The following is a 15,240-nucleotide window of genomic DNA, read 5'->3' on the forward strand; positions in this document are numbered from 1 at the left end:
CTCCCTATTATTACATACAGCTGTTGGAGGCACAAAGTGATATTAAACTTTGACCTGGATTTGCCTTCAGCCCTTCCTTCCCTGTTTGTACTAACCTGTGGTCTTTGGCAAGTACTGCATTTTCATCCTGATTTTCACAATTGATTGACTTCATGATCCACATTTATAGGATAATAACATCAGTTATTATCAGACTTTAAAAACATACAGTGCTCATGCCCTTGACAATTTAAATGACCGCAGTGGGATGTTTCCCTTGTTGTTCCTAAGAGGTGAATCAAAGGTGAGATGTGCCATATTAGTCTCTGAGTAGTATCAAATTTAACGTGCTGTCTATTGGCTTCCCATCAACATTCTGCCCTTCTCTCTCTTTTTGTTGTTGGAGTCACTAGCCATAGGTGGTTATTTATTTATTTATTTATTTTAAGAAATTGAATTATAATTGACATACAATATTACATTCGTTTTCTGTATGCAACATAGTGATTTGATATTTTTATGCATTATGAAATGGTCAACACAATAGGTCTCATTACTATCTGCCATCATAAAAGCCATTAGAACATTATTATCACTTATGTTGTACATTATATCCCTGTGACTTATTTATTTTATAACTGGATGTTTGTACCACTTAATCCTCTTCACGAACTATTTTGCTTCCCTCTCCCCAGTTTCTCCGCACTCTGGTAACCATCAGCTCACTCTTGTATCTATGAGTCTGTTTCTCTTTTGCTTAGTTGGTTTTATTTCTTAGATTCCACAGGTAAACGTTTCGCTCTTCTCTTAACGAAAATACCCAAGTGTTTGGGGCTTGCTTAGAAAGCGTATTACCTTCCATTCTATGAATCCAAACCAGAATTCAATAATAGATTCTGAGAGACACAGTTCTTCACATATATAATAAGAAAGAAAAACAAATAAATAACCCACCTCCCAGCAGGGCACCTGGGTGCCACAGTGGGTTAAAGCCTCTGTTTTCAGCTCGGGTCATGATCTCAAGGTCTTGGGATTGAACCCCACATTGGGCTCTCCACTCAGCAGGGATCCTGCTTCCCTTCCTCCCTCTCTGTCTGCCTCTCTGCCTACTTGTGATTTCTGTCTGTCAAATAAATAAATGAAAATCTTAAAAAAAAATAACCCACCTCCCAGCAACGATAGAATTAGAAGAGTGGAATTTGATAGATAGAAAATTCCTTAATATTTTTATGCTAAAGGAGATTATTTTGAAGTCAGAAGGCAAGGCTTGGCCTTCTCTGCAGTTTCTATGTTAGGCAGAGCGACACAGATTTTATCTGCTCTTTTGAATAGGCACGTGGGAATCGATTTCCCGAAGAAGCTAAGCATGCCCTGTGGACTTAAGTTTAAATGCTTCACATGAATCTCAATTGTTGACAACTTTGAGAACAAGTTGTAAACATATGGCTGAGGAGAGATGGTCCAGAGAGACCATGATAACAGGTTCCATGAGAGAAGCTGCTGGAGACATGATGCTTGTGAAGTTTAGAGTGACAGAGTGAGATCCCTGGAGATTGGTGTGCCTGGCCTACTCATTCTTCCTATTATCTCTCCCTTTAATAACCCAGTGTTCAAACCTGAAATAAATGAATTCACTTCACAGTGAATTACCATAATCTTAATGCCATCATGGCCTCCATTAAGATCTGCATGCCTAATTTTACTGAAATAATAGGAATCAGCAACTGGAAAATATTATACTGTTGTGGATTTGGTTGATATGTTCTACTCTATAAATAGTTCTTTATCTTTGAAGAAATGATACATTTTATTTATCTCCCCATGAGATATTTGGGGAGCCTTGCCAATGCCCACACCTTTATAGATCTTAACCATGTTCAACTTATTCCAAAAACACAGGTATGACATTATATTGATAACATCCTTCTGCAAGGATATTCAAACTTTCCAATCGGGATAAGCCACTGCATGCTGCAAAATTCAAGGTACTTCTATTACAGTAGAATCTCTGGACATGACTTGTCAGCCCAGGGATGATCCTTACCTGGTTCAGGAAGGAACCAACTCTTCATTGACATCAGCCCTTACTATTTTATTTATTTTTTAAAAAAGATTTTATTTATTTATTTGACAGAGAGAGAGATCACAAGTAGGCAGAGAGGCAGGCAGAGAGAGGAGGAAGCAGGCTCCCTGTGTAGCAGAGATCCTGATGCGGGGCTTGATCCCAGGACCCTGGGATCATGACCCGAGCCGAAGGCAGAGGCTTTAACCCACCGAGCCACCCAGGCGCCCCAGCCCTTACTATTTTAGAGTAGACTCAACATTTAGTGGTTTATTTGGGTTTCAAAGGTGATATCTTCTTCATTCACAAACTTTCTTTAAATTCATTATGCTGGGGACGCCTGGGTGGCTCAGTTGGTTGGGCAGCTGCCTTCGGCTCAGGTCATGATACCAGCATCCTGGGATCGAGTCCCGCATCGGGCTCCTTGCTCGGCAGGGAGCCTGCTTCTCCCTCTGCCTCTGTCTGCCTGTGCTCACTCGCTCACTCTCCCTCTATGCCTGACAAATAAATAAATAAAATCTTTAAAAAAAAAAATTCATTATGCTGTTACTCACAAATTGGCTCACTTTGAATGGGCCATCCAATGACAAAAAGCTGTAGAGTCTGTCTAAATTGCAGTCAAATAGGCACTCCGATTGGTCTCCACCCAGAAGCTCCTTCACTGTAGAGACTTCAGCAACCTCTTTGCATTCCTTCCAGAGTTTCTGGATCCACCACAGTGGCCATAAATTGTTCATGGGCTTCTGAAGCAAGAAACTGCTTTCCTTGGCTGAATCAACACACCATCAGGATGGCAACTGTTGGTTGTATAGTGGGCTCTTCTTGAGATAAATGATTTCACAGCTCCTGAGCTTGTGATTATCTGAACCCAGTTGTCTGTCTTGCCTTTGGTCATTGAGACAGCACTCCACAAAGTTGGCATGACCGTAGGGGCCTCATTAGGAAAAGGAAAATATTAATTATGAAGCCAAACTGGGCCCTCTGGCCTATCCCACCTGTAGGTCCTCAGTCCTTTGCTAGATGCAATGGTGCCAAGAGGTCACCTCTCTCCCATATCTGCTGGCTACTTAGGGACCCCCATGGTGTGAACTGAATGATTAGGAGAGGGAGTCTATAGTTGTTATAGGTGTCAACACCACTGTCATGCTTGATAGAGCCACTGAAGAGCTGCCGCATCCCATTCCCTAAACTGGGACATCCCTAATCAAGGATGGGACCCATGTTCAGCAGTTACCTTAGCACTAGAGGGTGTCCTGGCCAACTCTTGGTCTCTTCTTCACATTTTTATAGACTCTAGGCCATTGTCAATAGTATGGTCATCTGGTCTGACTAATGGTAGCAACAATAATTCCTTATCAAAGGTGTTCCCCCCTCTCTGTTGGGGTAAAGAACTTTGGGAATTTCTTGTCTCCCAGATACCCAAAATACAAATCAAGCCCACACATATTCTCCACATACTAAAATTCACTTTTCAGGGGCTTATTGCAATGCACAGCAGATAGATTGGCTTTGATTTCTGAGACACATATTGGACAACCTCAGATCTGATCTAACTTTAGACTGGTGGGCCCATGAAATATCAGGCCACAGAGAAGCCACTGCCCTGAGGTCCTCAGAAGAATGAATCGCTAAGGAAATGTTGAAAAACAAAAATAAAACTGGGGGCATCATGCTGCCTGATTTCAAGCTTTACTACAAAGCTGTGATCACCAAGACAGCATGGTACTGGCATAAAAACAGACACATAGACCAGTGGAACAGAGTAGAGAGCCCAGATATGGACCCTCAACTCTATGGGCAAATAATCTTTGACAAAACAGGAAAAAATATACAGTGGAAAAAAGACAGTCTCTTCAATAAATCGTGCTGGGAAAACTGGACAGCTATAAGTAGAAGAATGAAACTCGACCATTCTCTTACACCGTACACAAAGATAAACTCAAAATGGATAAAAGACCTCAACATGAGACAGGAATCCATCAGAATCCTAGAGGAGAACATAGGCAGTAATCTCTTCGATATCAGCCACAGCAACTTCTTTCAAGATATGTCTCCAAAGGCAAAGGAAACAAAAGTGAAAATAAACTTCTAGGACTTCATCAAAATCAAAAGCTTCTGCACAGCAAAGGAAACAGTCAAAAAAACAAGGAGGCAACCCATGGAATGGGAGAAGATATTTACAAATGACAGTACAGACAAAAGGTTGATATCCAGGATCTATAATGAACTCCTCAAACTCAAGACACATGAAACAAGCAAACATATCAAAAAATGGCAAGAAGATATGAACAGACACTTCTCCCATCAAGACATACAAATGGCTATCAGACACATGAAAAAAGGTTCATCATCACTAGCCCTCAGGGAGATTCAAATTAAAACCACATTGAGGTATCACTTTACACCAGTTAGAATGGCCAAAATTAACAAGACAGGAAACAACATGTGTTGGAGGGGATGTGGAGAAAGGGAACCCTCTTCCACTGTTGGTGGGAATGCAAGTTGGTGCAGCCTCTTTGGAGAACAAAGTGTGGAGATTCCTCAAGAAATTAAAAATAGAACTTCCCTATGACCCTGCATTTGCACTCCTGGGTATTTACCCCAAAGATACAGATGTAGTGAAAAGAAGGGCCATCTGTACCCCAATGTTTATAGCAGCAATGGCCACAGGCGCCAAACTGTGGAAAGAACCAAGATGCCCTTCAACGGATGAATGGATAAGGAAGATGTGGTCCATATACACTATGGCGTATTTTGCCTCCATCAGAAAGGATGAATACCCAACTTTTGTAGCAACATGGACGGGACTGGAAGAGATGATGCTGAGTGAAATAAGTTAATCAGAGAGAGTGAATTATCATATGGTTTCACTTATTTGTGGAGCATAACAAAATAGCATAGCACAGAGGACATGGGGAGTTAGAGAGGAGAAGGGGGTTGGGGTAAATTGGAAGGGGAGGTGAATCATGAGAGACTATGGACTCTGAAAAACAATCTGAGGGGTTTGAAGTGGTGGGGGGGTAGGAGGTTGGGGTAACAGGTGGTGGGTATTATAGAGGGCATGGAGCACTGGGTGTGGTGAAAAATAATAATACTGTTATGCTGAAAAAAAAGAATAATGAAGAAAAAACACCTTAAGAAACACTTTATTTTTTTTTTAAAGATTTTAATAATTTATTTGACAGACAGAGACCACAAGTAGGCAGAAAGGCAGGCAGAGAGAGAGGTGGAAGCAGGCTCCCTGCTGAGCAGAGAGCCTGATGTGGGGCTCGATCCCAGGCCCCTGGGATCATGACCTGAGCTGAAGGCAGAGGCTTTAACCCATTGAGCCACCTAGGCACCCCTTAAGAAACACTTTAAAATCAGATAAATATAACAAATGCTGCTATTAATACAACTTTGTAAAAATAATGTCCTTGATTAAAAAAAAGAATGTTAAATAAAGAAGGAAAGTTATCAGTAAAAGATAAATAAAACTTTAAGCAGAAAAAAACCTCCACATTGAGATATCACCTTACACCAGTTAGAATGGCTAAAATTAGCAAGACAGGAAACAGCATGTGTTGGAGGGGATGTGGAGAAAGGGGAACCCTCTTCCACTGTTGGTGGGAATGCAAGTTGGTGCAGCCTCTTTGGAGAACAGTGTGGAGATTCCTCAAGAAATTAAAAATAGAACTTCCCTGTTGACCCATTGGATCAAGAAGATGTGGTATATATACACAATGGAATACTATGCAGCCATCAAAAGAAATGAAATCTTGCCATTTGCGACAACATAGATGGAACTAGAGCGTATCATGCTTAGCGAAATAAGTCAAGCAGAGAAAGACAACTATCATATGATCTCCCTGATATGAGGAAGTGGTGATGCAACATGGGGGCTTAAGTGGGTAGGAGAAGAATAAATGAAACAAGATGGGATTGGGAGGGAGACAAACCATAAGTGACTCTTAATCTCACAAAACAAACTGAGGGTTGCTGGGGGGAGGGGGTTTGGGAGAAGGGGGTAGGATTATGGACATTGGGGAGGGTATGTGCTTTGGTGAGTGCTGTGAAGTGTGTAAACCTGGTGATTCACTACCTGTACCCCTGGGGATAAAAATATATGTTTATAAAAAAATAAAAAATTAATTAAAAAAAAAAAAGAACTTCCCTATGACCCTGTCATTGCACTCCTGGGTATTTACCTCAAAGATACAGATGTAGTGAAAAGAAGGGCCATCTGTACCCCAATGTTTATAGCAGCAATGGCCACGGTCGCCAAACTGTGGAAAGAACCAAGATGCCCTTCAACGGACGAATGGATAAGGAAGATGTGGTCCATATACACTATGGAGTATTATGCCTCCATCAGAAAGGTTGAATACCCAACTTTTGTAGCAACATGGACGGGACTGGAAGAGATGATGCTGAGTGAAATAAGTCAATCAGAGAGAGTGAATTATCATATGGTTTCACTTATTTGTGGAGCATAACAAATAGCACGGAGGCCATGGGGAGTTAGAGAGGAGAAGGGGGTTGGGGTAAATTGGAAGGGGAGGTGAACCATGAGAGACTATGGACTCTGAAAATCAATCTGAGGGTTTTGAAGGGGTAGGGGATGGGAAGTTGGGGTACCAGGTGGTGGGTATTAGGGAGGGCATGGATTGCATGGAGCACTGGGTGTGGTGCAAAAATAATGAATACTGTTATGCTGAAAAGAAATAAAAAATAAATAAAAAAAAACTATCCAGAAAAAAAAAATGAAAGGACTCTCCTCCTCAGTCCTGAGTAACGTAGTGACTGACTCATGTACCGCATGTGGGAAAATGTGCCACTGTCTATACAGTTGACAAGACTTGTGTCCCTGGGGACTATCCATTAGGCAATGGTAAAAAGATTTTATGGGGTCACTGACTCCCTCTATGTACTATTCTCTGACCATGGTGGACACTTAGATGGGCCTATTACTCATCTATCCTTCCAGACATGTTACCAGTGAAGCCTTAACAGGAGCATTAACAAGACACTTATTCACTTTAGAGTTCTAGACATTACTAATATTAACCTAGGCACTTATTCACTTCTGAAAATAGACAATGCTGGGCTCTTGAAACAGCATTCATTAAAACTCCCCACCGTTTCCTCCCCACCCACTTTACCAGCCTCAGGCTGCAGGCCTTAGAGAGTGGAATAAAGGCTTTCTTAAAGAAACCTTGCTAAATTTACAGAGCAGTATATGATCTGGTCACTGACTCTCACTGCTTTCAGCAACCTCAGTTATGCTCAACTTCTGACACTTAGGACCCCTTGCTTTGTCCTGATCATTGGGCTTACTAGCACCTTATAAATAGAAACCTCTACATACAAGATGTTCTGTCAAAACAGTCACTCCTGTTAGGCCTTTGGTTTCATTGTTATACCCCCCACTCATATCCCACTCCCAGGCCTTCCTTCTGACATCACCTGTGAGCCTTTTATGCCAATATTTTATTTTGGGCAATGGGATTTCCTTCAGTCTCAACACCAACATGATCTTTTCTTGCTAATTGTGCTCACTTTGCTCAGGATCCTGGGAGTCACGGACCTTGCTTCAGGTGCACTCAGTGCCCCTGCAAAAACTTACATTATTAATGCCAGCCAGGAAATATCTAAGATACTTTCTAAACACATGCAACAGCATGTATGAGCTTACCATTAAAATGATTTATGCATTTTACTACTGATAGAAATTCAGGTTGTTTCCATTTTAGGGAAATTCTGTATATGCTACAGTGAGCATTTTTATATACACATGCTATGGAGTATGTAAGGTTTGTTACAGAAATATATCAAGATTATTCAGGAGTGCGTTTAAAAATTTTCAAACGGGAATGCCTGGGTGGTTCAATCCATTAAACTCCGACTCTTGATTTCAGCTCATGATGTAATCTCCAGTCCCGGCTCCGGCTCCATGCTCAGTGGGAAGTCTGCTTGAGACTCTCTCTTTCTGCACCTTCCCCCAGTTGTGCTCTCTCTCTCTCTCAAATAAATAAATAAGTAAATAAAATCATAAAAAATTTCAAACATATTACTGTTTTCTGGTTGTATTTTTATATTGATTTCTGGTTTAAGTACACTGTGGTCAGAGAACAAATCCCTATTTCCAATCTTTTGAGATTTCTTGAGATTTTCATTTTGGTCCTGTTATTCTAAAACATTCTTTTTTTCTTTTTTGTTGTTTGTTTGTTCTTGAAAAGAAAGTGGATTTTGGATTTGTTGGGTGTGGTATATTTCTGTATTTTTATTAAGTCCAGATTTTAATCTTGTGCCTTAAGTCTATATATTTTTTGTCTTGTCTTACTTTGACTTCATGGCTAAAAAATTCCACCATGATTTTATTTTATTTTTAAAGATTTAATTTATTTATTTGAAAGAGAGCATGAGTGGCCAGAGAGGCAGAGGGAGAAGGAGAAGCAGACTCCCTGCTGAGTGCGGAGCCAGATGCAGGGCTGGAGCCCGGACCCACGGATCATGACCTGAGCCAAAGGCAGATGCTTAACTGACTGAGTGACCCAGGCACTGCTTAACTATCTTTCTTAATAAGTCTACCATTTTTTTATTTTGTTAATTTTGAGGCTTAGTTAGTTGTTAGGTACACAAAAAATGATCAAAGTCTATAGTTACTTAGTATCTTTACCCTTCTCTCAGTCAGTAAAGGAAATATAGGGCTTTATCTCCATTTCATATCTCAATTAGTATGACATTTTATTTTTTATTATTTTTTAAAAAAGATTTTACTTATTTATTTGACAGAGAGAGATCAAAAGTAGGCAGAGAGGTAGGCAGAGAGAGAGAGAGAGGAGGAAGCAGGCTCCTGCTGAGCAGAGAGCCTGATGCAAGACTCAATCCCAGGACCCTGAGATCATGACCTGAGCCGATGGCAGAGGCTTAACCCACTGAGCCACCCAGGTGCCCCTAGTATGACATTTTTTTTAAATATAATTTTTTATTTTTTATAAACATATATTTTTATCCCCAGGGGTACAGGTCTGATTCACAGACCTGTACCCCTGGGGATAAAAATATATGTTTATGACATTTTAATCTATATTTTTAGGATCTATATTTTGTTAAAACCCCATACTATATGACTATTACTGATTTTGCAGATGTTGACTTAGATTTACCTGTATATTTACATTTTTATTTTTATCCATTCTTTCTTCTGTGTGATTTTTTCCATTGTAGACCCTAATAAAGAGAGATACCTCAGAGAGAGCCTGTATACCTTTTACTAGTTTCCCAAGATAGTGGCATCTTGAAAAACTAGTATAGCCAGGAAAAAATAGTATAACCAGGATATTAATATTTTATTTTATTTTATTTTTAAGATTTTATTTATTTATTTGACAGAGAGAAATCACAAGTAGATGAGAGGCAGGCAGAGAGAGAGAGAGAGGGAAGCAGGCTCCCCACTAAGCAGAGAGCCCGATGCGGGACTGGATCCCAGGGCCCTGAGATCATGACCCGAGCCGAAGGCAGCGGCCCAACCCACTGAGCCACCCAGCCGCCCCAGGATATTAATATTTTAATAATCCATTGATCTTTTATGATTTGTTTTGGCCTAGTTCTTCTCATGGCAAATGTTCTTAGCTTTTTATATGTGAAAATCTCTTTATTTCATCACTTTTTAAAAATTTTTTAATTTTTTTATAAACATATAATGTATTTTTATCCCCAGGGGTACAGGTCTGTGAATCGCCAGGTTTACACACTTCACAGCACTCACCATAGCACATACCCTCCCCAATGTCCATAACTCCACCCACCTCTCCCGATCAGTTTGTTTTGTGAGATTAAGAGTCACTTATGGTTTGTCTCCCTCCCAATCCCATCTTGTTTCATTTATTCTTTTCCTACCTCCCAAACCCCCCATGTTGCATCTCCACTTCCTCATATCAGGGAGATCATATGATAGTTGTCTTTCTCTGATTGACTTATTTTGCTAAGCATGATACCCTCTTGTTCCATCCACATCACTGAAAATGGCAAGATTTCATTTCTTTTGATGGCTGCATAGCATTCCATTTTATATATATACCACTACTTCTTTATTCACTCATTTGTTGATGGACATCTAGGTTCTTTCCATAGTTTGGCTATTGTAGACATTGCTGCTATAAACATTTAGGTGCACATGCCCCCTCGGATCCCCTTTCTCTGCATCCTTGCCAGCATCTGTCATTTCCTGACTTGTTAATTTTAGCCATTCTGACTGGTGTGAGGTGGTATCTCACTGTGGTTTTGATTTGTATTTCCTTGATGCTGAGTGATGTGGGTCACTTTTTCATGTGTCTGTTGGCCATATGGATGTCTTCTGTGCAGAAATGTCTGTTCATATCCTCTGCCCATTTCTTGATTAGATTATTTGTTCTTTGGGTGTTGAGTTTGCTAAGCTCTTTATAGATTTTGGATACTAGCCCTTTATCTGATATGTTGTTTGCAAATATCTTCTCCTATTCTGTCAGTTGTCTTTTGGTTTTGTTAACTGTTTTCTTTGCTGTGCAAAAGCTTTTGATCTTGATGAAATCCCAATAGTTCATTTTTGCCCTTGCTTCCTTTGCCTTTGGCGATGTTCCTAGGAAGAAGTTGCTGTGGGTGAGGTCAAAGAGGAAAAAATAATGAATACTGTTATGCTGAAAATAAATAAATTGAAAAAATTAAAAAAAAAAGAAAAAAAAGAGGTTGCTCAAGGATTTTGATGGATTCCTTTCTCACATTGAGATCTTTCATCCATTTTGAGTCTACTTTCATGTGTGGTGTAAGGAAAATTTCCAATTTCAATTTGCTGCATGTGACTGTCCAATTTTCTCCACACCATTTGTTGAAGAGGCTGTCTTTTTTCCATTGGACATTCTTTTCTGCTTTGCCAAAGATTAGTTGACCATAGAGTTGAGGGTCTATTTCTGGGCTGTCTATTCTGGTCCATTGATCTGTGTGTCTGTTTTTGTGCCAGTACCATACTGTCTTGTTGATGACAGCTTTGTAATAGAGCTTGAAGTCCGGAATTGTGAAGCCACCAACTTTGGCTTTCTTTTTCAATATTCCTTTGGCTATTCAAGGTCTTTTCTGGTTCCATACAAATTTTAGGATTATTTGTTCCATTTCTTTGAAAAGAATGGATGGGATTTTGATAGGGATTGCATTAAATGTGTAGATTGCTTTAGGTAGCATAGACATTTTCACAATATTTGTTCTTTGAATCCAGGAGCATGGAACATTTTTTCCATTTCCTTGTGTCTTCCTCAATTTCTTTCATGAGTACTTTATAGTTTTCTGAGTATAGATTCTTTGCCTCTTTGGTTAGGTTTATTCCTAGGTATCTTATGGTTTTGGGTGCAACTGTAAATGGGATTGACTCCTTAATTTCTCTTTCTTCTGTCTTGTTGTTGGTGTAGAGAAGTGCAACTGATTTCTGTGAATTTATTTTTTAAAAATTAAATTAATTTATTTATTTTCAGAAAATCAGTATTCATTATTTTTTTTACCACACCCAATGCTCCATGCAATCTGTGCCCTCTATAATACCCACTACCTGGTACCCCAACCTCCCACCCCCCTGCCACTTCAAACCCCTCAATTGTTTTTCAGAGTCCATAATCTCTCATGATTCACCTCCCCTTCCAATTTACCCCAACTCCCTTATCCTCTCTAAGACCCCTTGTCCTCCATGATATTTGTTATGCTCCACAAATAAGTGAAACCATATGATAGTTGACTCTGCTTATGCATTGATTTTATATCCTGACACTTTACTGAATTCCTGTACAAGTTCTAGCAGTTTTGGAGTGGAGCCTTTTGGGTTTTCCATATATAGTATCATATCATCTGTAAAGAGTGATAGTTTGACTTCTTCTTTGCTGATTTGGATGCCTTTAATTTCTTTTTGTTGTCTCATTGCTGAGGCTAGGACTTCTAGTACTATGTTGAATAGCAGTGGTGATAATGGACATCCCTGCTTTGTTCCTGCCCTTAGCAGAAAAGCTTTCAGTTTTTCTCCATTGAGAAGGATATTTGCGGTGGATTTTTCATAGATGGCTTTGATAATATTGAGGTATGTGCCCTCTATCTCTGCACTTTGAAGAGTTTTGATCAGGAAGGGATGCTGTACTTTGTCAAATGCTTTTTCAGCATCTATGGAGAGTATCATATGGTTCTTGCTCTTTCTTTTATTAATGTATTGTATCACATTGATTGATTTGTGGATGTTGAACCAACCTTACAGCCCAGGAATAAATCCCACTTGGTCGTGACGAATAATCCTTTTAATGTACTGTTGGATCCTATTGGCTAGTATTTTGATGAGAATTTTTGCATCTGTGTTCATCAAGGATATTGGTCTACAATTCTCTTTTTTGATGGGATCCTTGTCTGGTATTGGGATCAAGGTGATGCTGGCCTCATAAAATGAATTTGGAAGTTTTCCTTCCATTTATATTTTTTGGAACAGTTTCAGGAGAATAGGAATTAATTCTTCTTTAAATGTTTGGTAGAATTCCCCTAGGAAGCCGTCTGGCCCTGGGCTTTTGTTTGCTTGGAGATTTTTGATGACTGTTTCAATCTCCTTACTGATTATGAGTCTGTTCAGGCTTTCTATTTCTTCCTGGTTCAGTTGTGACAGTTTAAATGTCTCTAGGAATGTCAAATTGTCAAATTTGTTGGCATAGAATTGTTCATAATATGTTCTTATAATTGTTTATATTTCTTTGGTGTTGGTTGTGATCTCTCCTCTTTCATTCATGATTTTATTTATTTGGGTTCTTTCTCTTTTCTTCTTGATAAGTCTGGCCAGGGGATTATCAATCTTATTAATTCTTTCAAAGAACCAGTTCCTAGTTTCGTTGATTTGTTCTATTGTTCTTTTGGTTTCTATTTCATTGATTTCTGCTCTGATCTTTATGATTTCTCTTCTCCTGCTGGGTTTAGGCTTTCTTTGTTGTTCTTTCTCTAACTCCTTTAGGTATAGGGTTAGGTTGTGTACCTGAGACCTTTCTTGTTTCTTGAGGAAGGCTTGTACTGCTATATATTTTCCTCTCAGGACTGCCTTTGCTGTGTCCCACAGTTTTTGAACCACTGTGTTTTCATTATCATTTGTTTTCATGAATTTTTTCAATTCTTTTTTAATTTCTTGGTTGATCCATTCATTTTTTTAAAGGGATGCCGTTTAGTTACCATGTATTTAGGTTCTTTACAAATTTCCTCTTGTGACTGAGTTCTAGCTTCAGAGCATTGTAGTCTGAAAATATGCAGGGAATGATCCCAATCTTTTGATACTGGTTTAGACCTGATTTATGACCCAGGATGTGATTGATTCTGGAGAATGTTCCATGTGCACTAGAGAAGTGTACATGTGTATTCTGTTGCTTTGGGATGAAATGTTCTGAATATATCTGTCATGTCCATCTGGTCCAGTGTGTCATTTAAGGCCTTTATGTCCTTGTTGATCTTTTGCTTGGATGATCTGTCCATTACAGTGAGGGGATTGTTAAAGTCCCCCATTATTATTGCATTATTGTTAATGTGTTTCTTTGATTTTGTTGTTAATTGGTTTATATGGTTGGCTGCTCCCACGTTGGGGGCATAGATATTTAGAATTGTTAGATCTTCTTGTTGGACAGACCCTTTGAGTATGATATAGTGTCCTTCCTCATCTCTTATTATAGTCTTTGGCTTAAAATCTAATTGATCTGATATAAGGATTGCCACCCCAACCTTCTTCTGATGTCCATTAGCATGGTAAATGGACATCACTTTAAATCTGGAGGTGTCTTCGGGTCTTAAATGAGATTCTTGTAGACAGCATATTGATGGGTTTTGTTTTTTTATCCATTCTGATACCCTGTGTCTTTTGATTGGAGAATTTAGCCCATTAATATTCAGGTAACTATTGAGAGATATGAGTTTAGTGACATTGTATTGCCTGTAAGGTGACTGTTACTGTATATTGTCTCTGTTTCTTTTTGATCTACTTCTTTTAGGGTCTCTCTTTGCTTAGAGGATCCCTTTCAATATTTCCTTTAGAGCTGGTTTGGTGTTTGCAAATTCTTTCAGTTTTTGTTTGTCCTGAAAGCTTTTAATCTCTCCTTCAATTTTCAATGATAGCTTAGCTGGATATAGTATTCTTGTCTGTATGTTTTTCTTGTTTAGTGCTCTGAATATATCATGCCAGTTCTTTCCGGCCTGCCAGGTCTCTGTGGATAAGTCCACTGCCAATCTATTATTTTTACCATTGTATGTTCAGACTTTTTGTCCTGAGCTGCTTTCAGGATTTTCTCTTTGTCACTAAGACTTGTAAATTTTACTCTTAGGTACGGGGTGTGGACCTATTCTTATTGATTTTGAGGAGGGTTCTCTGCACCTCCTGGATTTTGATGCTTGTTCCCTTTACCATATTAGGGAAATTCACTACAGTAATTCTCTCCAATATACCTTCTGCTCCCCTCTCTCTTTCTTCTTCTTCTGGAATCCTAATTATTCTAATGTTATGTCGTCTTATGGTGTCACTTATCTCTCGAATTCTCCCCTCGTGGTCCAGTATTTGTTTGTCTCTCTTTTGCTTAGCTTTTTTATTCTCTGTCATTTGGTCTTCTATATCACTAATTCTTTCTTCTGCCTCATATATCCTAGCAATAAGAGCCTCCATTTTTGATTGCACCTCATTAATAGCTTTTTTTGATTTCAACTTGGTTAGATTTTAGTTCTTTTATTTCTCCAGAAAGGGATTTTATTTCTCCAGACAGGGTTTCTCTAATATCTTCCATGCCTTTTTTGAGCCCGGCTAGAACCTTGAGAATCATCATTCTGAACTCTAGATCTGACATATTACCAATGTCTGTATTGATTAGGTCCTTAGCTTTTGCTATTGCCTCTTGTTCTTTTTTTTGTGGTGAGTTTTTCTGCCTTGTCATTTTGTCCATATAAGAATATATGAAGGAGCAAATAAAATACTAAAAGTGTGGCAAAGACCCCAGAAAAATGTGCTTTAACCAAATCAGAAGAGTTCCCAAATCATGGGGGGGGGGTGGAGAAAGGGGATAAAAAGAAGTTTAGAAAAAAAAATAAAAAAAAAGAAAACAAATTTAAAAAAATATAAAACAGACTATATATATATATATATATATATATATATATATATATATATATTAGACTGGTGACTAGAACAGGGTCACCCACTTAAT

This window comes from Mustela lutreola, chromosome 8, assembly GCF_030435805.1.
Source record: "Mustela lutreola isolate mMusLut2 chromosome 8, mMusLut2.pri, whole genome shotgun sequence".
NCBI lineage: Eukaryota > Metazoa > Chordata > Mammalia > Carnivora > Mustelidae > Mustela > Mustela lutreola.